The sequence below is a fragment of the Arvicanthis niloticus genome, chromosome 1 (assembly GCF_011762505.2).
Source record: "Arvicanthis niloticus isolate mArvNil1 chromosome 1, mArvNil1.pat.X, whole genome shotgun sequence".
Lineage (NCBI taxonomy): Eukaryota > Metazoa > Chordata > Mammalia > Rodentia > Muridae > Arvicanthis > Arvicanthis niloticus.
The window spans coordinates 65,426,967-65,454,220 of record NC_047658.1 but is presented as its reverse complement, the minus strand read 5'-3'; the positions used below and the strand labels follow the sequence as shown (position 1 = coordinate 65,454,220).

Genomic DNA, 27,254 nt, shown 5'->3' with positions numbered 1-27,254 from the left:
TTTCAGCAATGCGCCTGCAATCCAAAAGTGATTACACTGTGCTTGCGTAGGAAGAATAGAAATGGAATTGGTTTAGAATCTAAAGCAAGAATAGTAAGGCATTTGTGGTACAGGCTGATGGGAATTCGGGAAGGGATGGAGAAAAATGTAGAGAGGTCAGGCGAATGCGCAGACGAGACTTTGTTCTGAACAGAGAATTAGAGCAGAGGTTTGTGACTCTGAACCTAACAATGGGAACAACAGGATGGAAATCATGGCTGCCCCAGAAAATTCAAAAATTGTTGCTCCAGGGCTGCGTAAAGAGGCACTGAACCACTAACAAAGGTGTTAATGTGCAGGAGAAGAAAAACTACAAAAGGAAACCAATTACTGTAAAATGAATTATACTTTTCAAATCTGCTTCTTTCTTCCCAAATTATTGCTAGTAGTACAGGCAAAAATGTGTGGGAATGGAAAATGAAAAAAAAAAGTTACGTTCACTGTATGTGTTTAAGTACATTCATTATTCCCAGTCTATACTTGCATAGGGAGAAATATTTTCTACTAAAGCCTTGAAACTATGCTGTCTCCAGAATGAACTATTTTCTTTCCAGAAACAAAAGACCTGCTTTCTTATCACACGCCTCTAGGTAGTAGCCTTCCCAGTAAACAGAAGTCTGTAAGCCTTTTCTGTAGACATCATAGCTGTCCCCATTGCCCACTAGCAAGGACGAGCCAGAAACCAGAACAGATAACATAGTTGTAAACAGAGTCCAGTCTTCCATGACAATCAGCTTTTATCACAGCTTGAAATGTTCTCAGGTACCTTATTTTGGTGCCCAACTTTTGATTGTTTTCAATCTGGGGCAAACTTGGTCACCAGCATTTAAACATTTAAAGATGATTATTTTTCAAATACATTTGCTCCGTTGTAACACGATTCTACTTAACACAAATGTTCTCTGAGGATCTCAATTTCATCTGCTCTTCACATCTACAGGATTTACACAACTCTTTAGCACGCAGCTGCTGCTTGGGGTGCTTGTGATACTGTAAAGGCGTGCTTCTGTTAGCCTGAACTTGGTCTGAGGCAGCCTCAGCATTGAGTCCTTACATAACAAAAGGCTTAAGACTGAAATTAAGTGAAAACCTGAGAGGAGTTTACTTTTATAACAAAATACCTAAGCCTTGGCCAATTACAGCAATCTAGCTTCAAACTCAGGCATCAACTACATCAAAAAGGCTGACACGGTGCTGAGTGAGAGCTTTTGCCTCCAATGCAGAGGTTGCCTGACCACGTTGCTGCCCAGATGGGATGTGATTAAAGACTTGGTTGATGAAAGTCAACCAAGAGCTGGAAACTCAGTTAGTTATCATTTTGTCTTTGGATGGTATGTACCTGAACCTGTGTGCCTAGAGCAATCTAGGAGCTACAGGTACCAACAGAACCCAGAAGACTTGGATGTTATGTTTAGGAACCATAATTTCAAGATGATCCCAGAATGAAGAAAATTAACCAAGTCAAACTCTCTCCTTAAGTTGGTTTCCAGTCAAAGATGAGCAACTGGAGGAAAGAGTGGTACTGCTCACCAGTATCCGTAGTTCTCTGGGTAGATGGGCGCACGAGAAAGCCAACCTCAATCAAAGCACGCTCTGTAGAGGAAAAGAAGAAAAAACCCATTATGGCTTCTAGAGAAAGCAGATGTGTTCGTGAGAAAGAACCGTATTCTAGCACTTTGCAGTAGAACTATATAGCAAGACCGATGTAGGGCAGGCTGGGCGGCAGCAGAGTGTAGGTTAGCAGCCCTGCCCTCTACTTCTTCAGCCACAACTCCACAGGATTATTTTCCAGCTATCCTTTTTGGAGAGTGTAGACTTGCCCTTAAACTGTGACCAGGTCTATCCCTAAAACAACAACAACAACAACAACAACAACAACAACAACAACAACAACAACGATGGTGGCGGTGGGAGCAGCAGCAGCAGCAACAACAACAACAAAACAGTAACATGATTTTTAATAAAACCCATTGATGGGGTTTCAGAAATGGCTCCTGTTTAAGATTCCTGACTGCTCTGTCAGAGGACTCAAGTTCAGTTCTCACCCCAGCACCCACTTTGGACAACTCTCAACTGCCTGCTGTTCCAGCCTTCTCAGGCACCTGAAGGAATAAAAACTAAAATTTGGATACTATTTAAACCCCACTAATGGATCACGAAGTGAATTGTTTGCTGCTCTTTTTAAAATATAGTTCCTACAAAGTTATTTTCCACTTTGAAGGTGAAGGTAAAAATCTTTAACATGGTTTTCTAATCCTCCTTAGGATCTGAGTCCAGCCTCCTTGCCTCCTCCTGACATCGTCTTTCCCAGTCATACTAACTCTACAATACTACACGACTACCCTCATCCACAAACACTGAGTTTGGGGTTTTTCAGCTTTGAAATCATAGTTCCAATGTGTAAACATACATACAGTCCCCGGAAAGATTGACCTATACAGGCTTGAGACAGCCTTTTCTGGGAGACAAACCCACATGCAGGGTTCATTACAGTGTTACCTTCCAGGTCTTGAACCCCTGATTTCTAATTCTACCTGAACATGTAGCAGCTTAGGCCATGACAATTCATTAAATGGTCATGTCTATCTTGTCGGTGGGTGTTATATGTCTTACTCAGAGTTGTGTTGTCAAGCACTTGTAGAGCTTCTGACACACAGTAATAGGTTCTCAGTAAGTGCCTGATGTATAGCTGTACAGACGGAGGGAATTAGCATACGTCAGAACAAGAGAATAATTTACTCACGGTTTATCAAACACGTACCTCCCAGGCCCTGAGCTAAATTCATTACAAGTATTTTCCCTCGTCTTTGTGCCCAGATTCTGTCTTCCAATGGAACAAATGACTTGTCCTGAATCTTTAAACTCATCCAGCTTTCAAGACTATTTATTCCTCGGTGTTCTCATGACGGCTCAGAGCACTAAACCCAAACTTGCAGTTTTCAGGCAAAGTTTTAGATAACTTTCTTGAATTTGACTCTCAGTTCCTATGACCATCAAAGCTAGCCAGAACCTTTCTTAGATAAGTTTGAGTGAGCCCTTCAAATCTTTCTAAAAAGACTTTCCAAGCTTGAAGGCACTCTAGGACATTCGGCTTAGGAAAGGTTTGTTGGCTAGAGACTGGTAACTTGAAACCCATGAGCTTACCCTTGCCTATCATCTATTTTGATAAAGTTGCATAAAAAATACAACCAAACCCATTTGCTTAAATATTACACCTGTGCTGTAACAGAAGAGGTTTCTTTCTACAAGTGATATGGTTTCTGTTCCAACCAGAAACATCTTCTGTTACTGCACCATAACCCAAAGCAAGTTGGGGAGAAAAGAGTTCATTTGGTTTACACTTCCTTTAGTCCATTACTAAAGGAAGTCAGGACAGGAACTCAAACAGGGCAGGAACCTAGAGAAAGGAGCTAATGCAAAGGCCATGAAGAGGTGCTGCTTACTGGCTCGCTGATCATTGCCTGTCCAGCCTGCTTTCTTATAGAAGCTGAGATGACCAGCCCAGTGATAGCACTGCCTACAATGAGCTGGGTACTCCGACATCAATCACTAATTATAGAGGCATTTTCTCTATTAAGGTCCCCTCCTTTTAGATGATTCTTGTCTGCATCAAGTTGACATAAAACTAGCAAGGACAGATATATAAGTATGTTTCTTTGTAGAAATTTTTATAATTTTTGGTCTAAGTTGGCTTGTCATCTAGAGATTGCACCTAGTACGTAATTGTCCTTAGAGTGACCATTCAGTCTTTCCTCTAGGGAGCCTCTACATTTTGTTCCCCTCAGGACTCAGAGTTCCACTCATGCTGGGCAATTCCTTTATCACGGAGCCACATTCCCAGTTTCACCCTGTAAAATACTTAGTACAACACAAATGCATGTAAGTAACTAGTATACTTAACTGGTCATGGAATGCGAACAAGAGAAAAGTCTGCATGTCTTCCATACAAACGCAACCAGCACAAGGTTAATTATACAGCACACATAAATGACCACATCGGTTTCTTTGAAAGGCTTTCCTTGTGTGTGTACTTGTGTTCAGGTATGTGTGGGCATGTGTATACATATGTGTTCAAGCTAGAAATCAACGTTGAGTCTTAAATGCTGTTCTACCTTGAATTTTGAGACAGTGCCTCTCACTTTTACCTGGGACTCTCTGATTTATCTAGGATAGAAAGTCAGTGAGCTGCAGGCAGCTACTCCTATTTGCCTCCATAGCCCTGGTCTTTCAAGCTCGTGCCAGCACATACAGCTTTTTTATGTGTGTGCTGGGGATCAAACTCAGGGTTTCATGCATGCCAACCGAGCACTACACTGACAACAGTCCTCCCCGGCTCTCTTTTAACTTCTGATGTCTGATGGACTGAATCCACAAACATGGAACCAACAGCTATGAGGGCTGATCACAGGCTGGCTCAGGTGTCATGCTGTGCATATGACTCTTCATTATCAATGTTAGGCCACAAGGGACAGTTCTAAATTGTGATTGTATGTTGTCTTGGTTTTTTTTTTTCTTTTCACCTCACAGTGTATTTAAATGCTAATGCCTTTTGAAGAAATTACAGTGCCTGACATTGGTGTTCTCTCTTTATTTCTTTGTTTGATCTTCTGTTTCCATTGTTTCAGAAACAGTTTTCAGTATAGGATACTGGTGGTTTGAATGAGAATGGTCCTCTAGTGCCTCATATGTTTCTATGCTTAGTTCTCAGTTGGTAAACTGGGGGGAATTAGGAGGTGTGTCCTTGTTGGAGGAGTTTCCTTGTTGGAGGAGGCATGTCACTAGGTGTGGGATTTGAGGTTTCATGAGAGCAGTTTAAATCCAGTCTCTCTCTCTCTCTCTCTCTCTCTCTCTCTCTCTCTCTCTCTCTCTCTCTCCCTCTTTTTCTGATCAGATGTAAAGCTTTCATCTATTCCTTCCTGCTATGATGATCATGGACTAACCCTCTAAACTTGTAAGGAAGCCCCAATTAAACCCTTTCTTTTATAGGAGTTGCCTTGGTCTCAGTGTCTCTTCACAGAAATGGAATAGGAACTAAGATGGACTCTACTCAGTGTTTCTAGAAGTAAGGAAGGGAGTCAGGGTTAGCCTGATCTCTTAACCCTAACATGATTGCTGTTATCATTGTGCTGTTTCTTTCAGCCTTTTGTTTATGTATACAGTAGTATACAGTATGCATAGTAATATGTAAGCCATAGGTTTCCACATAGTTCTTGACATTATAATTTTAGACTACCCAGTGATACCCTTTTTGGAAAAGATGATTTCACAATGCTATTTTTTTGATGCTGAATATTTAGGTTTTTCTATAATTCTCCTCTCAGAATTCACCATCACCCTAAAAAATTGTACTTTTCCTCTATACAATTCTTTTCCTATTAAGAACTGTTTCTTAGATTTTCTTCCCAGAAAAACTATTCCACCCTGATAAATACTTTTTGGTTGAAAAATTGTAAGATAATAGAGTATAAGCAGATTTTAGGGATCACTGAATCCAATTTCCCATTTTAAGTAAAGTCACCTAAGCAAGAACACATAAGAACTTAACAAGAGAACTCATCCACCAGCTTTCAAATTAAAGGCTGTTTTTATCCATGTAGCCTTCTCCAGAGAACGACTTGTCTGCTTCTGTTGAATACAGTACAGAAAAGTCAGCTAAGCAAAGTGTGTGCCTTGAAAATAGATACTGATTGAAAGTAGCAATAATCATAAAGAAAACAAAGTACAACTCTAAAATATAACCAAATATCTATACAAGTATAATGTATATGTGTATATGTATATATAAAACATATATACTAGTATTTGAGTGGCATAGATTGCTACTGAAAGAACTCAGAAGGGCAGCAGTACTCTGAATATGAATATTTACATAGAGAATAGTCTTTAATTACTTACAGTTCATAGTGTTACCCACTGTTCTCAGCTTGGTTATATAAAATAGAATTTCCACTATAAGCATATATATTTTTTAATGCACATAGTTTCTTGGATTCTGTACAATTTTTTTTCAGAACAGCCTTTAAAAAGACTCTTCTAAGAACAAATGTCACTTTCAAAATCCTAGATACTAAAAATGTTTACCCAGCACTCACTGGAGGCAAGACAGGGGCTCCAAGCCAGCTTGGCAGAGACTGTGAGTTGGTATCTCTCCCGTGTGTGAACCTAGGATATTTCTCTCTCATAGCTATGCCTCCATCTTCATTGCTAGAGAGTATGATGAATGGCATCTTTCCCTTGAGTTTAGGCATGATTTAATAAATCATCTTTTTATTTCCACCAAGTGCCAGCCCTCACCACATTGGCACTAAGACCACAGTGGACAGATAGATGTGTCCCTCTTCATAGCGCTTACCTGCCAAGTTCCCTTGTAATTACTGACAACTCTCACTATGGTTTGCAGATCTCTGGCTCTGGCTTCTCCCTTCACCTTGTCAGCACATTTCCCAGGAAATGGACAACTTAATAAGGAGGATGTAGCAGTTAATTCAGTCTAGTCAGTTTATAATGATCTGTCTTTCCTTTGCCTTTCCCTTCCTTCTCTCCTTCCTTGCAGTTCCAGAGATTAAACTCAGATCCCAGGCAAACTACCACTGAGCTACATCTTTATCCCATATATATATGATAAAGTGATATATATACATATATGTATATATATATATATATACACGTCTATATCACTATATATATGTGATATATATCACTATGTATACACCACTATTTGTATAAAGAGATATGATATATATTACTATATAACTAACTAACTATATATATGTATATATAGTTATATATATTATAGTACATATATATGTACTATAAAAATAACTATATATATAGTTATTTTGAGGCAGGGTCTGTCTCTGCTACCCAGTCTGGCTGTGAATTGGCCGTGTAGCCTAGGGAGGCCCTGAATTGCAATCCTCTTGTCTCTGTGCCCTGAGTAGCTGAGATTATGGGGTTTATGGCACTAGAATGATTTTTGGAGATTTCAAAGTTAAATCAAAGGAATCTATTTTGATAGGTAGTGATATGTTTATTGGGAAATTGGAAGTGACCATCTTTTACTTTCTGTGTGGACCAGAAAAACACATACTAAAAAATAAGATTCTTTCCAGAAGTAAGTTTTCATCTAGAGAGGGTCATAAGTAAGGGGAGTCCAGGAAGCCTTTGTAGGATGAGCTGCATCTATGACCTTGTTTTCTATGAGACCTTTTTTCCCTTTCAGAAATAACCCCCTTCTCTTTTACCTCAGCTCTCAGGTAGATTCTGAAAATTAATGTCACATGTCTGGACTAATTCACTGGGGTGTTAAGGTGGGAGAGGAGGGATGGGTGTGGTGATCTCACAGTGAGGGCAGCTAGGGAGGCTGTGTGAAATTCTGCCAGGCAGTGGTTACAAGATGAAGGGGGAGTTATTCGCCCAGGCTTGATGAAAGTTAAAAGAAAACTGAAAATGAAAGATAATCAAAATGCAGCCCTGTCAGAATTTGAGAGTTAGCAGAAAGGGCCTTCCTAATCAGAGAGAAAGATAGAAAGCCTGGGAGGCAGAAATCACAAGGAAACTAGAAGCAAATCTTAGGTGTATGATAAGAGGACCAAGCACTGGTTTTGTATGTAAAGTAATGAGATTGATTGGTTGTAACAGGAAGAATAAAATTTGAACATAAAAATCAGCTCTGCCTCATTAAAATGATCTTGTAAAAAGTTAGGATTCTTGTCCCTGCCTCCCACAGTTGGGTAAAATAATTCAGAATGTCAGGAGTTGAGATAACGCGGAACTCGATCACAAACCATATCAGCCAAATCTTTCCTATTTGATGCTCAGAAAGTCACCAAACCTTGACAGATCCTACTTAAGTTGGGATGCTGAGGACTCACAGAAGTCAAAGAATGAGATTTGCAAGTATCACAGGGATTGGCATGAAGTCTGAAGTCTGTCCTTTTTTTTGTGGGGGCGTTGGAGATGTTGTTCTGCACTTTGCTACTCCAAAAGGCACTTGGAGGAAGCACTAGTTACCTGTGGTTTAGATGAGAACAAGTGCTTTAAACAAGGCAGGAGCTGAAGAAATACTCATCCAGCCCATTTTCTAATCTACTTTTCCTGGGTCCAGTTCCAAACAATCAAGTAGTGTGGGACTTCAAGCATGGCTCAGCTGTTAGTCCTCAAGTTCATGCTCAAATCCCAATCCAGGAGGTTCTGAGACTGCCAAACACGAGTAAGATGAAGTCTTACATGAGGACAGTCAAGTGTGTAAGATGGGAATGTGATTTCATTGACTTCAGACTTACTACTAAATTTAGCCCTTAAATATAACTGCCACTAGACAAGGAAACAAGACAGTAGGTAGGCTATGACGGTTTTACATGAACATGAGCCAAGGAATTTGTATTCCCAGTCCACATGTCTTAAAATGGCTGAAATAATGAGAAAAGAGACAAAGAGGTCTTGGCCCAGTTTGTGACTGTCTGAGGCCCGGGCTGATGTAAATGTTGTAAGAAGAGTGTTCTGTGTCTAGCTTGCTTCTCCAAGATTAAGCTCTCTATTTTGAGTATACTGCCTGAACCCCCATAGGTGCTGCAAGAAGGGAGAAAAATAAATGAAGAAAGAAATGAGGAAGGAAAGCAAGGAATAGGAGAAGTAAACAGGAAGGAAAGATGGAAGAAAAAAGAAACAAACATCTATAAAATAAGAAGGCAGACTGAACAGCCTTTGGGTCCTTTCTACTGTAGACACTGTGGAAGATGCCTACTTCTGGGAATTCTTAGCCCTTATTGAGGCAATAACACAGGCAGTCCAGCATCTATTATCCCTATCAGCTAAGAGTAGAAAATCTTCCCATGAAGCTAAGCTCACACAGAAGACACAGTTGTGAACTGGAGCAGAATGGATAAGGAATGCGTTGCAGGGGTCCAGGGTAGTCACCAATGCTGAATATGAATGCACCTAGGAAGGAAACTTCCACAAACCGGCAAGTGCTCAGGGCAGACTCCCTCCAGTTCCCCATATATCTGTTTGTGATTGCGGAGGAACACACACTTCACATGCAGACAAGCCTGACTTTGTTATGCATGGGGAAGATGGATCAGTGATCTGGGTTCTGGGATTCACCCTTGCTACTAACTTCTCGACAGAGTGAGATTCATTTCTTCACATACATTTGCCACTCTATCCATGTACCTTTGCTGACTGGGGAAAGTCAGGTTGTTAGGAAGAGGAAGTCTAGTCTTAGAGAATTCAAGAGTACAGAAGGTTAAGTTTTAGCATCAGGATGAGAATCTAGATGAATATCAGGTGGTCAGCTAAAAGAAGAAAGAAATTCCAAATGAATAGAATAATAAATACAAATACATGGCTCTGGATTTGATTGCCGGCATTCACGTGGTGCCTAGTTACTATGTAACTCCATTTGCAAAGGGATCTGATGCCCTCTTCTGACCTCCTTAAGAACCAGGCATGCATATGGCATGTGCACACACAGACACACATAGACACACACACACATACACACACACAGGATGCAAGAAAACACCTGTACACATATAATAATATAACAAATCTAAAAAAATCTAAAAACTATGTTATGTCACAGGAATTTTAAGTCCATTTCTGTTTTACAAATGCAGCATCCGAGGTCCCAGGGATGCTTTGTATATGGCTTAGATCGTTCCCTACAAGGCTGGATCTACATTAAGCAATTTACAAAAGATTTGGTCGAGGCATTTGTGCTAATGCACTACTGTTACTTGTGCATGTTGGGCCAGGATTGGTCTTTGGCTATGGTGCTATTAGCCAGATACCACATGTAGCCTGGGGAATATTTTTATTTTTTAGCTTGTCAGCATCCAAGGTCAGCGACTCCATCTGCTTCACTTCCATGAAGCCATAAAACCAGTGCAGAGCTAATGCAACACAATAGAGCCAGGAGTGACCCCAATTTTCCACTGGTCGGGAGGCACCGAGGTCAGCTCTTCTCAGGGCTCTCAGGGCTCCAACTATAACAGAATGAGAGACCTCTGCACCCTGGCACCACTTCTGCCACATGCATGCCACAGTTAAATGTGCAATTTTAAGAAGAACAAAATTGAGTTCAGAAAGCAGTGCTGAGGCTGCAGGGATGTGGTCATGCTTCTTGAGATCCTGGGTGTGGGCTGAAGCATCATGGCAGATATGTACAGTCTTATGTAGTTCTTCCATCTTTTTACTCTTGCAAACGTGGGTACTCAGACCCCTGTCATTGTCTCGCTTGTCTAAGTATGTCCATTATTTACTCTCCTCATGGTAACTTCTCTAGGAGTCAATAGAATGGAAGCTTCAGGTGGTGTTTTATTGCCCTTTTTATCATTGCATAGGTAATGCTTGGAACCCAGTAAGCCCTCAGTGAATGTTTACTGAGTAACTGTATTAGCTATTTCTTCTGGTACATTACTCTGACAAAAAATAATGTGAGCAAGGGTTTACTTGGGTTCTCAGTTTGAGGCTATGGTGTGACATGGCTGGAGGGTCATTGTAGCAGGAGCCTGGTTAGCTGCTCACATTGTATTCATGGCCCAGAAGTAGAGAGAGTTGAATGCTATTGCTCAGCGTCCTGGCTTCTTTTTATTTAGCTCAGGACCCATGTCCAGGGGTGATGCTATCCATAGCTAAGGTGGTTTTCCCTACCTTAGTTAACCTAATCTAGTGTCTTTCATAGATGTGTTCAGAGATTTGCCTGTTACTTGATTCTACCTAAGGTTAAGTTGACAAGCAATATAAGTTGTCACAATAATCAAACCAGGCAAGGGTACTCCTGTGCAGTTATTTGAAATTAGGCCTGAGGTTCATTCATATTTAAATAGGGCTGTTCATATTTGTTTTACTCTACATTCAAAATGCTTTGAACTCTAATTTTAAAAGAAGCCTTTCATGAGTGTTCAGCTGCCACCTCTTCTATTTTAGCTAATCAATAGCAAGTTTTTGTATAGCTGGCCAGGTATCCATCTAGCCTTGGTTCTTCTTCTGCTCATCTCTCTTCCCACTCCCTCTTTGGTTTTGCCTTTATTATGCTCTTCTGTATACCTTCTGTTGGCACACCATAGGGGGAGCTGGGCTTGGTGCTACTTTCTTAGTTGTCTTTTTTTTTTTTTTTTTTTTTTAAGGACGTATTTGTGTACTTTATGTACTTTGTCTTAATGCATGCCAGAAGAGGGCATCAGATCCCATTACGGATGGTTGTGAGCCAACATGTAGTTGCTGGAATTGAACTCAAGACCCCTGAAAGAGCAGCCAGTGCTGTTAACTGCTGAGACATCTTTCTAGGCCCTATCTATCATTTTAAAATCAACTGTCTGACATAGTTAACCAGATTTTTTTCACAAATGAGAAAAAAATAAGGCTAAGTAAGTTCACAAAGACGAGAAGATGCTACAACTAATGTTCCAGAGAATAATATATGCAAATATCTGGCTCTTAAATATTATATGCTTTATTTGGACAGAAATACTTGTGAATCAGTACTGTTTTGTCCTGGGCAAAGAAGAGAAAGATGAGAGGTGAGGCCTGTGTCTCAAGAGACTGTTTTAAAAAATGTGGTAAGCGGTGTGGTTTTTGTTGTTGTTCTGTTTTGTTTTGTTTTTCTTAAGAGCAGCAAAAATCATTGAGGGAAGCCAGCAGGTTGCTATTGAAGCAATTTAAGGGAGAAATGATGTTGGTCTGGTCTGTAGTGATGGCTGTAGGTGCTCCACAGAAGCTGAGATAGACTAAGAAGTGGGAGGCTGGAGAGATGGCTCAGAGGTTAAGAGTACTGACTGACCTTCCAGAAGATCTGGGTTTGATTCCCAGCATGCACATGGTATCTGGCTGCCATTTCATTTCCAAAGAAATCAGATACCCTCTTCTGACCTCCTTGGGCACCAGGCTTGCCCAGGTACACATGTCAGCAAAACACCAGTACATATAAAATAATAAAAAAAAATCTTAAAAATTTTTTAAAAGAAGTTATGTCATAGGAATTTTAAGCCCACTTACGTTTTAGAAATACAAAACACAAGGTCCCAGGCATGTTTTCTATATGGCTTAGATCCTTCCTTACAAGGCAGTAATTGGATTTTCCTTCCTGATTCTTACAATTCCCACTAGAAATTCTTTATCTGTATAGCAGTTGCCTGAATACCTGCCCCAAAGCTCTCTGCACATACATGGCATCAATTAGGTAAAGCAGTTAGGTACAACTCTACTGTACAACCATCATGAGTCTCTCCAGGGACCCTCATGGGAAATCTCATGGGTACCCTTTTTGGATTGCCTGCCTTCTTTTATTGACCATTTCAGAATGCAAACTGGTAAGAACCATACTCATTCCCATTGACTTCCAGAGTGTGGGTCTCACAGAAAGACCCTCTATCTGAGGCACAGCAAGACTCTCTAGCCCTATCCTGTATCTTTAGGTAAATGCTCCTTCCTAAAATCCCTCCTCAAACCCTCTCTGAGAAAGCTCTAACTCGCTTGGTTGGCTCTTGCCCATCCGTTCACACTTATGTCACTGGAAGAGCCTGTTGAACTTTCAGTAAATAAAATAAAATGTGATGGTGGTAGTAAAAGCATTTCTACAAATAAAAAAATACGAAAGTATTTTTATTGCCGTATAAAAGCTTAGAAACAAATATTAAACACTAAAAAGGAATGCAGATATCATATTCTTCTGTTTTATATGTGGCATTTGGGTACCTGTTTACAATGTTAGGCAGCAGGGCCTTATGCAGTTGACAACAGAAAGACAAACATAGGTTCAAATGCAAAAGCCAAGATCCTTATTGTTTAATCATTTAACATGTGTGTCATTGTTTTAGCTGTGCTGATGAGTGATTTCTCTTTCTTTTGTGTCTGTTTCATCACCAAATGGAGGGTAATGCTGTGTGAGCCAGATGGGAGAAAGTTTCACACCCAGGTCCCAGGACCGTGGAAGTTCAAAAATGTACAAAATGCATACAGAACACCAGGGATTGGGGAAGATGCTGTGCATGCAAATAAAGCACATAATTAATTGTTGCAACTTGTTAGGCATGTGTTCCCATTAAAAAAAATTTAACTTTATGTGTTTCAGTATTTTGCCTGCATGTATGTGTGTATACCATGTACATGCCTGGAGCTTTTCAGAAAAGTACATCAGATTGCCTGGAACTGGACTTAGAAACGATTGTAAGCCACTATCTGAGTGCTAGGAATTAAATCCAGGTCCTCTGGAAAAGCAACCAGTGCTCTCAACTGCTGAGCCATCTCTCCAGCCCTATGTGCTCCCATTTTATAGACAGGTAAGTGGGAACTCAGAGACAGGACATCATTTGTTCAGTTCAAACAGGTAGAGCTGGAAATCATACTCAAGTCAGACTGATCGCCAAAGCCATGCCTCTCTCCATGGTACCCAAAGCTTAGCACGTCTCACGTCTGTTCTCTGCTTTGTTTGTGTATGTGGCTTTTAGCTTCTTTTGCAAGTGGCAATAATGTCTCCTGTTTATTATTCTTCTCCTATTTGAAAGCTGATTTTCTAGGGCCTAGCACAATATGAATGCTTAATAGGGCCTTCTTTAGAACACGTGTGACCTTATTCGTTTTAATTGTTCACAATTAACTCATTTATGAGGCCTGAGCATCAGGCCTGCTCATCTTCTGTCTTTTCAGCTGCCTTGTCTTGAGGCTATGTTCAGAACTCTCTTGCTGATTTTGCCCTTGGAAAAAATAGATTTTTATTTCCTTTAGTTGGGTACAATAAGAATCTCCAAACTAATAATGGTTTTATGTTTTTTCTTGCTTGCCTTATTAAAAAAAAACTCTTCTATTACTTATATAAAAATGGCAAGATGCCTTTATTATTCCTTAAAATTGCTTGTGTTAAAATACCTCAGCTCTGCCAAGTGTTCACCTGAAACCAGTGTTCAAATCCAAGTCACAGAGTCCAGAGTCCTTTCCCCCACTCTCCTTTCCTGGGCTTCAACTGCAACTTTCTTCAAGCTTTACCTCTGCTTCCTTTGACACTGAAAGACGCTGTGAAAAAAGTCCTGCTTTCCTATAATTGTATGATGAAAGAATATAACTGTGCCCGGAATTACCTGAGTTCTAAAGGAATGCAAAGAAAAACAGCACTGGCAGGCAGGGCTGCTGGGTCATATATGGAACAAGAGGTCTGCATATTTGACAAGAACACTGACATTGGTCACTGCCATGCTTCCTTTACTCACAGCCCCCTTCCCCACAGAGAAATAATCCTCAAGAGAAAACCCAATATGGATTGGAGATTAGATGGCAATGTCAGTGAAGCAGTCAAGTTATCATAGTCATGGGATCATATTCATTCTTCAACAGCAAGACCATTTTCCCTAATATTATGGTCTAGTCTTTAGGCTAGGAGGAATGCTGGTAATTGAGACGGTGTTCCTCTTCCATCTGTCTTAGTTCAGGTTACTGTTGCTGTGATGAAACACAGTAGCCAAAAGCAACTTGGGGAGGAAAGGAGTTATTTGGGTCACAGGTCCACATCAGAGTTCATCATTGAAGGAAGTCAGAACAGGAACACAAACAGGGCAGGATCTTGGAAGCAGGACCTGATGCAGAGGCCAACGAGGGGTTCTGCTTACCAGCTTGCTCTTCATAACTTGCTTAGTCTGCTTTTTAATAGAACCCAGGACCACCAGCCCAGGGGTAATACCACCCACAATGGGCTTGGTATTCCTATATTAACTAGGAAAATGCCCTATAGGTTTGCCTACAGCCCAATCTTATGGAGGCATTTTCTCAACTAAGGTTCTACCCTCTCATGACACTAGCTTGTGTCAAGTTGACCTAAAATTAGCCAGCATAGGAACTTTGAAATGTAATGGGAAATCATTGCATGGTCAAAGGCAAAAATTAGAAAACTTAGTTTTTATCATGGTTTTGTCTTGGCTAGATCCTGACCCGAATCTCTTAAAGGTTCCCAACAGATCCCCGTTTTTGGATCCATCTGGTGCTCACTTAAAACCTTAAGGGGCCTTTTCTGAAGTCCCTAATTAACTGCTCAAGTGTTGGGACCATGGCTAACATCCTACCCATTGAATTGAATAGGCCTTCTTATTTGTCTTTGAAGTCTCAAGGCTTCACAGGCTTTTCATGGAATGCTTCATGTGCACCACCCAGGCGAGCAACAGGAGCAGTTTGCATTCAGCAAGTGTTTGTGTAAAGAATATGTCAGGGTCATATGAATCTTGTGAAGATAAATATTGTTTTGTGTATTTGAAAAATATGGACTCAAAAGCTGTTTAGCTAGGCATTTCATTTTAAGGAAAATGTCCCAACAAGGAAACAGATCTTAAACTTAGCACAGTGGACTGCTTAGTCATGTCACTCAAGGATATAAATGAAACTGACTTCTCTTATCACAGTTGCAGGCAGGGCTGGCAAGCAGATGCTAAGGGAGTCTGCCTTCTATGACTACAGAGGCTTTTTCTGCCATGGCATTGGAAATCACCCTATCAGATCCAAGTATACATTATGGACAAGGGTCATTCTCTGCTGACCAGGTGGGATAATGTGACTACCTTTCAGAACACACAGTCCCTCTCTAATTTTTCCTTTACTTCTTTCTCTTGTACATATAGTCACTCCTCTATTCCCATATTTCTTTCTTTTTATATTTTTCTGAGTGTGGGGGTGTGAGTGCACATCTTTACACAAGGAGAGATCAGGAATCATCCTCAGTTGCTCTTATACCTTGTTCATTGAGATAGTATCTCTCAACCAAGCCTACAGCTCACTGATATGGCTCATCTTGCTGGACACCTTGCTCTAGGGATCCTTTGTCTAAGTCTTCCAAGACCGTGATTACTGATGGGCCACTGGTGTAGGTTCTGGAATCTGCATTCTGGTCCTCCTACTTGATTGAGAAATGCTTTATTGCTGAATCATCTTCCTGGACCATTTTAGTTCTTTTGTAAAATACATGTGGTCTTGACAATAACTTAAATTTTGTCCAAGTCAGTGTCTTACGGATGATGCAACACTTTACATTCCTTAGACTCCTTTTGGGAAGCAAACAGTGCCTTTGTTATTCTCATTAGTAGTGGCAATAATATGAGCATCTAACATTTATCCACTGAATATTATGTGACAGGCACTAAAAAGAGTCCTTGGCTGAGTCTTTAATATAGAGTCTCCTACTTGAAGAGATGAATCCATGACACTTAATTATGAACATGGTGCCTGCTATAAAAGAAACTCTCTCCACATGTTACTCACTCTTTTAATTTCCACATTTAACTTTAACAACCATGGTTTTGGGGATCATTGTAGCTACATTTGTTTCTGTGTTTTAAAGGTCGAGAGCCTGAGCATGCCTGTCTATTAAGGCCCCATCAGCATAATAGATCCAACACCAGAGGTAAACTTAACAGGTGTGTTGGTTGTTCTAGCTACACATAGGCCATTAAGCAGAAGAATCCAAAGGCTATACAAAGATTAGGAACCACTAAGAAAGCAGACATGAAATTAACATCAATTAAAAATTTTTGTCTTTGTGTGTATATATACACATATATGCATATACTTACATAAACACATACATGTGTGTTTGTGTGTGTGTGTGTGTGTGTGTGTGTGTGTGTGTGTGTGTGAGAGAGAGAGAGAGAGAGAGAGAGAGAGAGAGAGAGAGAGAGAGAGAGAGAGATTGAGAGAGGGGGGAACTTTTTTGCTGCAGTGTTTAGCATTGTGGTCATCAGGCCTTGCTTTGGGCTCATGAAGTTGGCTCCAGAGAAAAAGCCTAGAAGAGCCCAGGAGCTCCAAGGGCCCACTGTGCTCCAGGCCCAGGTGGCACTCAGAGCAGAGAGCCTCTCTATTTCATACACTTATAAGATGACAGGAACCTTCCATACCATTGTCTATTTACTCATTTTGGATTTGGAGCCAAGAAAATTTTAACTTCAAGTTCCATCATCCTGCTTGGATTAAACAATAAAAAAAGTCTAACTTTCACAAACTTAAGGTTAGTCTAATCTCAGCAGGCCCCTATCCTAACATTTTGGGGGATACAGGAGAATTGGAGAAGTACTTAAGAAACTCACATCTCAGTGTTGGCTCTGCCACAAAGTTCTCTATTTTCCATGAGCACAGTGGAGCTAATCCCTCTGTGGCTCTCAGTTTCCTTGTCTGAGGCAGTGGACAGTTTGAACTGATTGCTGGAATTCCCATCTTGAGTTAGCACTGTGCTTTAGTTGTGCATTGTCAGATGTTAACACTCACTTTTTATTTAGAAACAATATGCCTTAATCTCTAGCTTTGTGTGTGCATAGAACTGTGTGTATTCATGTGTGGAGACCAAAGTTGTTTGTCATTCCTAGGTATATTCCTGTTTCTGTCTTGATTTTAATTTGTGATTCAGAGTAAATTTACATTTTATTGATATGAAAATGGACTATAAAAATCACATGATTTTTTTACAGTGAAAAAAATCTAAACATTATATATTTTTTGTTCTGGCCCACACTGAGAATGCTATAGATGGGTCTCTATAATGCATTTAACATATGAATCTCATAATTTTCACCATTTACAAACCATGTATGCTCAAGGGAAAGATTTTATGTTCACCTGCTATCTAAAAGCAATGTATGTAACTGGCTGATACCAGCTGCAGATGTGGGTATGGCTCTACCAGTTAACCAGTCTGATGATTCAGGGTTTGCCTGTGTCCGGTGTGGCCTGTCATGGGGCTCCAGATTCCCAATGATGCAGCAGTCTGAACCTCAATGCTTGAGTCATGAGGCTACCTACTTAATTACCAAATCCAGTGAGGGTTCTCGCTGGCTGAATTGTGACAATGTTTAACATTTTCACTGTTCTAAAGAATCACGCATATTATAAACAAACAAACACTCCCCCCCCCCCACACACAAATATGTTTCAAAGGATAATTAATTTATTGCATGTGCCAAACTTCTGGTCAGTTCTCCTGCTTCTGATCTTTCATTATCCCCACACTTCACCACAGGACTGAAGTCTTTCCCAGTCTACACAAGCACCCTCTGGGGATCCACAAAGAGATACAATAAATGAGTATTACTTGGCTTAAGAAAGTTTAGGGTATAATGTTTTGGACACAAAACAACTCCTCCAGCAGCATTATTCTTCTTCTCCCTCAGGACAGTGTTTCATTGCATAGGAGGTTGATGAACACTGGCCTTTAGAACCATGTCCTGTACCTGTTTCTTGGGTCTCCTGTCTTCTTGTGGACCACTATAGTATTCCCTTGAATTAGACCAGGGGTTCACTAAGCATGGCCATAATATCGCTATAATACCAAAACCCTCCTCAAATGGTCTGTAAGTCAACCCAATTGTTTTTTTCTTAATCACATTAATATTGACTTCTCTTTTTTCACTCTTGTCTCATAGACAGTTTTCTACAGATGGTGTCATATTTAATTATTAATATACTCAATGCTGTAGAAGATATAACACTATTGCTGTCTTTTATTAAGCCACCATAAAGATATTTTAAAATAATGAAAAATAGCTCATTTTGTTTGGGAAAATAGTTACTTTAAAAAATATGTCATTTATACAAACATGTAATGGATTCATTCTTATGTTAATGCCTTAAAATACTTTTGAAGTAAGTTTTCATTTCTTATATGGCAAATATGGGTGTACATAATTCATATAACATTTCAAAATACATTTTTACAAATAAAAATCCTCTTGAGACCAAAAATTTGAGGATTGCTATTTGGTCGTACCGTACAAGTTACTTTGTGATCTGTAAAAAAAGACTGACTGTTCTCCTAGGGCCTCAGTTTTCAGTACTCTGACTGCCCTCTGTGTGTAGACTTCACATCCTTTACTGATCGAGTAAAGTCTATCGGGTGTTGCTTATGCATTGTCATTGTGGCAGCTGCATCTACAATATTCTTGGGAAGTGTTCTGGCTAGGTTTTTTTGTTTTTTGTTTTTTGTTTTTTCTTTTTGTCTCCTTGTCGTAAGCTAAAGTCATCTGTGAGGAGGGAAAGAACCTCAACTGACAAATTCTTTCCATCAGATCAGGTTGTAGGAAAGACTATATGGCCATTTTCTTAATTAGGGATTTATGCCAGAGGGTACATTGTATTGTGGATGATACCACCCCTGACCTGGTGGTCCTGGGATTCATAAGAAAACAGGCTGAGCCAGCCATGTGAAGCAAGACAGTAAATAAGACTCCTCTGTGGAGAGGAGAAGCTAGGTGATGAAAGAGAGAAAGTGGGGAGACAGGGAGGCAGATGTTCATGTATCTCCACCAGTCAAAGATAGTTGATATATCTAGGTTGGGTAGTGGGTTACACCTCTGATTGAACAATACCAAACTTATAAAGCCTATGATTAACATTTTTAAAAAAATGTATAAATGCAAAAAGGAAAAGGGGGCATGGGATAGGGGTTCTCTAAGGGAGGGAATGGGGAAAGGGGATGGCATCTGAAGTGTAAATAAAATATCTAATAACAAAAATATATACAAGTAAAAAAAAAAAAAAAGACTCCTCTGTGGCTTCTGCATCAGCTCCGGCATCCAGATTTTTGCCCCGCTTGATTTCCTGCACTCACTGATTTTGATGGTAGACTCTGAAGTGTACGTGACATAACCCCTTTCCTTCCCAAGTTGCCTTTGGTCATGGTGTTTCATCACAGTGATGGTAATGCTAACCAAGGCAGCCCTGTGATTTCACGTCCTAATAGAGAAGCAAGGCTCATAAAAGTAAGATGTCTTAGCATAACATGGCCTTCAGGTTCAGCTCTGACCACACTACCTTTTGTACTTACCCGTGTAATCTTTGGTTCTATCAGTATCAAGAGATTCGTCCACCTTGAGATACATATAGGAATGTTTAGAAAGGTTGCATGGAAGCTGCCTTTCGGTTCTAGTGCCACAGCCCTCATCTTCAGGCCCTGAATCAGCGGGATGCTACAACAGTGTGAAATATTTATTTACCTTTTGTCCCTGTTTCCTAACATACAAGAAGACCCTTCAAATCTTCAGTGATCAGTGCCTTGTCTGCCGAGGAGGGATCTGTCAACAGCAAAGTATGTGTTGTGCCAAAAGTGTCAGAAGGAAATTATTTCTTTACATCTCATAGATGGGTTACTGGCTTCTCTACTTGAAGATTCACTAGCTTCCTCTGCTCAGACCTCTGCAGCTCCCTGACAGGTCTACTTTTCCTTGGTGTTAGATCTTTTGTGAGTCCTTGGTCCAGATGTCCCACCATGTCCTAGGCACAATGGGATAAGGAGCCCACCAGACAAGACTCTCTTTCCCAGGCATGTCAATGTAAGCAGAGTGATTCAAAGGTAGACAGATACCTGGGGTCCATTCAGCCCAGCAGCACCACAATCCAGACCCCACTCAATGCCTTCCGACTGTGCTGTCTGGAGCTCCCAGCCTACCAAGACCTATGTTCAGAGTATGAGCCACCATTTTCATTCTCAGCACCTACTCTCCCTTAATGAACTGACATACACAGCACCAGTATATAGAAGAAGCTTTCCCTAGCTCACACATCTTTCTGCATATCCTCTGCTGCTCCAAGGGCTTTCTCCACTCACCACTTCAGACATGGCAGAGTAGAAACTTGTCTTTGCTCCATGGTCAAATGTTCCATTGATTGAGCTCCCCAGCCTTACTCTCTATCCTACAATCTTTCTCATGTGGCATACATAGTTCTTGTTTGTGAGGCCTGGGACTAGGACACAGTAACTGAGAGCTAGTGCTGCCATTTCCTAGCTACACCAATTTTGTAGCAGCTATGCTCACGATGACTCACTTTTCATGAATTCCTATTATGTGCAGGGCACTTCACACACTTTATTCAGCATTCTAAAAACAACCTGGTGGAACAACCTGGTAGGCAGCTTTCTTTTTATTGTTGTTTTTGTTTGTTTGTTCATTTGTTTGTTTCTTGAGTTGTGTTGTTGTTGCTGCTATAGTTAACTTGGAGCAAGTTTGACACTTGTCATTTCTGGCACTGTTTACAAGTATTTGAGATTGACCTAACTTAGGAGGGGATGGTGCTACCGTGGCTAGCCTGTAGACGCCGAGCATGCCACTGACATTCTATAGCTCATGGCAGAGCCACCATAATAAAGTTATGTGATTTCAGATGTCTGTAGCACTGATGTAAAATATCCTGCAGTCCAGCTGTGGTATATCCGGCAAAAATGACACAGGAGAACCTGGAGACTCAGAAAGGTTTAGTGAACAGAGTAAGGTGCAGTCTGGTGATTAGTAAGTATAAGTACAAACCTTGGCAAATCTTTGTTCCAAACCTACGCTCTACCACACCCCAAACCTGCATGTTTCTGAACTCTTTTTCTACACATACACCAGACAGGAATCTGGAGAGTCTGACTCAGGCAAGTGCTGCTGAGATGCTGAGACCGGTCTGAGTGTCTAAGTGAGCAGCGATCTACTTATCCCTGCCTCCTCTTCTTGATTATTCACGCCCTTGGCTCTCTGGTCTCTTGTTCATGACAGCTCTCTCTCTCTCTCTCTCTCTCTCTCTCTCTCTCTCTCTCTCTCTCTCTCTCTCCCTCTCCTGTGTGTGTGTGTGTGTGTGTGTGTGTGTGTGTGTGTGTGTAATGAAAACATCTTGAACATGCTCTTTTCCTCTGCATCACCCCCTTGGCCTGCCGTTTGCCTGTCCCATCGCCATATCTGTTGCAGACTGTCTTTGTGTAGTTAGCATTATTTGTCAATAAATCATTTCCTTTCCCTGGGTTTGAGTGCCCAGAGGCCACTGTATTTGGGTTCATTGTGAAAATCCAAATAATGTAAGTAGAAAACATAAATAATTGATACACTGTTTATTCCCCAGCAGTCCCAGCAGGCTTATTCACAAATGCAGCTCCTCTTAGTCTCTGTCCAGTCTAATTTTAAGGTCTAGGGGCATAGCGCTTTTACCTGAATAAGAAAAGTTAATAGGCAGATTCTTTTCCCTCTGAAGGATGTAAAGTATCATGAGTCCCAAAGGGAAAGCTTTGGGACACACATTGGGCAGAATTTGGCAAATATCACAAATCTGGGTCTTTTCTCCTGTGGTTTCCAGGTGAGGAAGAGATGCTAAAATCCTTGTAAAATTAGAATTTATTCTTGAAATTGTTAATATTAAAAAAATCCCCTCTATTTATAAAGGAACATCTATCCAGCTGTGAGTTTAACAAATTGTAGCCTCAGGTCTGTTTCTATTAATTTGCTTCCATTTGTTTATTTTTTCCCCTCTCATTGTCTTTCATGAAAAGACAAGGAAATCAATAAAGGCACTTAACGCAGTCCCTCCCTTCCCACTGTAAGTGGAAACACGGGTGGAGTTTTATTCCCAGAGCATGAGCAGAGAGCTCCTAGTGTCTCAGTTCCCCAATGACTTTTGAGATGTTTTAGTAAGTGTTCATGTTAGTTTATTCTTCGATCAACTATGTAACAAACAATTTCAATTCTACTATATGAACCACTGTGACCTCCACCTCGCTTCCTCTTAGATTGTTTTGTCCACAGCTGTCAGGTTGATTTCTCATAATGGAAGTTTATATGTCCAGGCTAGAAGGCCTTAATCAGTCATGACTTCCTGCATGGAAGACGACAGTCTGAGGGTCTATTGAGAGTGCAAGAGGATGACATTCTCATCTGCAGTAGAGCTACTATAGAGGAACAGACACGCCCTGCTGTCTCATAGCCAAAGAACTAAGCATAGTACATGGAACAGTTGCCAGACAGTGGACATTAGACAGTGAAAACACTAATTCCTGACAGAACACGAATGAGGAAGATACCATTGCTGTCCATTTATGACCTGAAGGAACTATATAGCCAATTGGAGCAGAGTGAGAGGATCTAGGGAAGATAATGGGGTACTCATTGACATTATAGCAATAGTAATGGAAATTTTATGAGTTAGAATAGCAAAAAGAAGACAACTATTTAGAAGAAACTTGGGAGATTTACAGAGGGTATGAATGCTTCTCAGGTTATGAATCAGACATGCCAGAAGAATACTGCCAAAGAAAAGGGGGAGCTCCTCCAAAGGATGATTAAAAAAATGATTAAAAAAATTATGAGCTGAAGCTCATAATGGACTGGCTCAGTTTTTGTTCCATCATTAGTTGGAGTGAAAAATGATAAAACGTTAGGTAAGATATACCAACAACTTTTGGCATATTGGCAAGACAAAATTAGCAGTAGACGAAGGCTCATTTAGTCTCAGAGAACAGTGTTGTAAAGAACATGTAGAGAAGATCAAATTGTCCTGAAAGAATCTAACAGCATCTCCCAATAAAGTTCTAGAATATTTAAAAGAATATAAATGTACAACTAGTAGTAGCTAAACAAACAAACAAAAAACAAACAAACAAAAACAGTGTTCAAAGACAATGACCGGGTATATAGAGGAGCAGGAAGCTAGAACTGATACACAAAAAGAGCCTAGAAGGAACATCCATGATAGAATTAAGAGAGAGACATGACTGTTATTGTATCTACAGTCCATGCATTCAAGAAGGTAAAAACAGGTGGGGGCAGTGGTAGAGCCCATGACATCCTATGTTTAATCCCTATTCAGTTTTTATTACTTAAGAACAAAAGGAGGAAGGAGAAGCATGAAAATGACAAAAAGTCATAGTAGGGGAAAACTCAAACTTCAAAGACACAAATAAAACTGTATGTGAGTAAAAAAAATTATATAGTGAGGAAAAATAGATCAGGAGAGAAACTTAGCAAACAAACCTCAAAACAAAATCATGCAAACAAAAGCAGAACATCAAGTACTATAGAGTGATGTCTGGTGACAGAGCAGGTGGTAACTGGTGTCCTTCAAAGAGAACAGATCAGAAAACCATTTGAAAGAAAAAACAACAACCATTTTTGTACCTATTGTGATGAAAACTAAGGGGCAGAAAACAGATCTGAGTTCAATGAACCCCAAATTAATTAGCACAAAGTACAGTACACTAAGCTGTATCATAGTCACATTTCTTAAAACCAAAGATAAAAGATAACTTCAGAAATAAGTGAGGAAAAGTCAGCAGTCGCTTACTTATGCAGCTATGAGTCTCTGCTTTAGCCACCCCACTCTGTGAAAAGAAGCTTCTTTGACCAATGCTGAGATTGTACATCCCTAATTAAGACATCTCTGTCACTCCCTCCAAGCTCTAGGGAACATCACTAAAGAGGTATACTTACTAAAGTGGGATACTCTAAGAGATTGTCGATTGGGAGGAAAGCAACACCGTCTTCTGGATTTGACATGGCTTTTGAAATAAGGAATGTGGGAACCTGTAGTGTTTTTCACTACCTATTTAAAAAGACTTGTGAGAGGAGCCTAGTTTGGGTGAAGAAGAATGTCAGAGGATGGTAAGGAATAAGATAGGACAGTGTGTGTGTGTGTGTGTGTGTGTGTGTGTGTGTGTGTGAGAGAGAGAGAGAGAGAGAGAGAGAGAGAGAGAGAGAGAGAGAGAGAGAGAGTTTAAGGCACTTCTTCAGATAATAAAACAAATACTTATTATTAAGTAACCAACAAAATGAAACCACAAACCATTTAATTAGTTCAAGAAAAAAAAGACAGGAAAAACGATTAAGAATAGATTAGACAGAAAACAGCACATTAGTAGATATATTTCTAACTAAACTACATAAATAATCACACTAAACGATTAATTGTCAATGCAAAGATAAAATGACTAAATTGGATAAGATAGGATCCAATTATATGTTGCTAGCAATAAATACACTTCAAACTTAAAAACATAAATAAGGAGTCAGAGAAAAATTGTCATGCTAATCCACTTCTCATTTTAAATTTTATTAATTATTATTATTGTGTATGTATGTATGTATGTATGTATATATAAGACATATGTATGTAAGTATGGGTACTCATGTTACAGCAGGCACATATTGATTAGGGGTCACTTTGGGGAGTCAGTTCTCTCCTTCTAGAATGGGCTCTTTAGTCAGACTCATGAGGCAAGTCCTTTTACCCAATGAACTACCTTGCTGGCCCAGAATCTATATTTCCAAGTCCATGTAGAACTCTTCACAATATGGACAATTTGTCTATTGACAAAAACATCAACAGACTTAATGAGGGCCAAACCAAACGTTTCTGATGCAATGGTACTAGATGATGAATTAATCTCGAGAATGTCTGGGAAACCTCAAAAGAGTTGGAAAATAAGTATTTCACATAGAGATAGCTCCTAGGTCAAAGAGTAAATCACAACAGATATCAAAGAGAATTCTGGACTAAGTAAAAAGGAACACAACATGAAAGGGTCATGAAAGCCATACTAAGTGGTATCCAGATGGAAATGTTATAATGTTATAGTGTTTAGATGAAAAGTGGTATCCAGAAACTCCTCTGTTAGCTGAGAAAGTCATGCACACGTGTGCACACACCCACACACATGTGCACGCACACACAATCACAAATGCACACACATCTATGAAAACAATTAAACCCGACCCTAGTTGAATTTATAGTTACCATTTTCTCCTTTAAGTACCTGTAGGCACAAGTGCCAACTGGAATTGTAATAACTATGTCAATTTATTGATCATCTGCTGTGCACCTAGGTTTCACTAGTCTCTTCAATTATTATTATTTTTGGTCATTATTACATATATGCTCTCACTTGTTCTTAGTATAATTCATTTAAATATTGTTGCTGTATTCTTTTAATTCTGAAGGGTGTGAGAGGAAGGTGCTTGACCTAGGTTGTGCTAGCATATTCAGCCACTGAAAAATTGTTGATTTCGAGCTATGTACCAAACCTTGTTCAGAAGCTGCTCATGAGGATCCTCAGTATTTGTGGTTGCAAGGCTCTTCTCCTAATTTTGTTGTTGTCATTCCTTTTCCTTTCCTCTCTGAATATACATCCCAGTGATAAGTCCTCAGTGCAGCCTTCAGAACATGGATAGGATGTAAGACTTGATAAAGGCACATCCAGGACTCGATAAAGTCCTATTCTGTATCAGATTATACAGTAACCTTTCACATACACAACAACATGTATTCCTTGTTAGGACTTCTCTTCCTGCTGTGTTCCTAGATGAAACAACCTGGCCATACTAAGTGGTGATTTTCCAGATGATGCCAACCACTGTCCCTTTAGAACTTTTACATATGTCATTCCTTCTACCTGGAGTATGTTCTCTCATACTCATGTGGATAATCATATTCCTGTTACTCTCTTCCTTAAAACATGACACGCCTGCATTTTGGGGGTAAGATTATTGTTCAGTTCTCAAACGCTGATGTAGATGATGAGTCCATGTTGCAACTCCAAGAGTTTAGACATGTGTGCAAGAAGCTTCTTCTGATCTTCCGAGGAGCACCTCGCCCAGCCCCATGCTCTCTTGCCTTCATTCCCACATCACAGACTCCTTCCATGCACTAAGACTCTACTGAGGTCTAAGTCTTTTAGAAGTCAAAGGCCACAGGGCATAGTGCCTCATACTTGCAACCCCAGTGCTTAGGAGACTAAGGCAGGAGGATTGTATTGAGTTTGAGGCCCACTAGGGCTACAGAGTAACTCTTTGTATAAATAAATAAATAAATAAATAAATAAATAAATAAATAAATAAATAAATCATCAGTTGATCCTTTATTTTTATGGTATTCCATTTTCTTAAAGATTTTTATGCCCATAATTGTTAATTTTCCACCTTTGAAATGCTTTCTGTGGGTCTCAGTGATAATACAATTTTGTTTGACTTAATCCATTAAAGACTAATTTTTAAAGTTTTCTCCTGTATTACTCCTCTCCCTTCCACAAGGTTGAATACGTTCAAGCCTTGGGCTCGGTCTTAGGTTGTGCTCTTTCCTTTGTATTTGCCTTTGGTTTTATATTTGTTTAGAGTTTTAAATACCAGCACCTATCCAGCATCTCTATTTTGATATTAGCAGGTATGTGAGACATCATGACTAACACAGATTCTTCATACATCACATGGGATGCATTCCCTCGAGCCCTGCTCATCGGAGGAAGGTTCTAATTCCCTTTATAGATGCACAAGCAAAAATATTATTCCAAATCACTCATTTCCCCCTTAAGATCCAATTATTAGTCATTAGTAACTTCTACTGGGCCCACAGTTCCACAAATACTCAAAATGTCAACCCCATGTCATTCTTGTCTAAAGGTCAGCACCTTCAACTGGGACTTGGCTTTGGTTTACTGCTTTTTCTATTCATGCTCCTGA

At 40.0% G+C, this 27,254-nt stretch overlaps 1 protein-coding gene across 1 annotated transcript in view; it reads right to left on the bottom strand.

Annotated features, from left to right (window-relative positions):
- Positions 1–27,254, bottom strand: part of Tenm4 (teneurin transmembrane protein 4) — a 1,520,543-nt gene that overhangs the window by 969,378 nt on the left and 523,911 nt on the right. Inside the window, exon 3 of the mRNA XM_076938042.1 lies at positions 1,570–1,632. The gene's annotated coding sequence lies outside the window, so the exon portion shown is untranslated. The remainder of the gene's footprint in view (positions 1–1,569; positions 1,633–27,254) is intronic.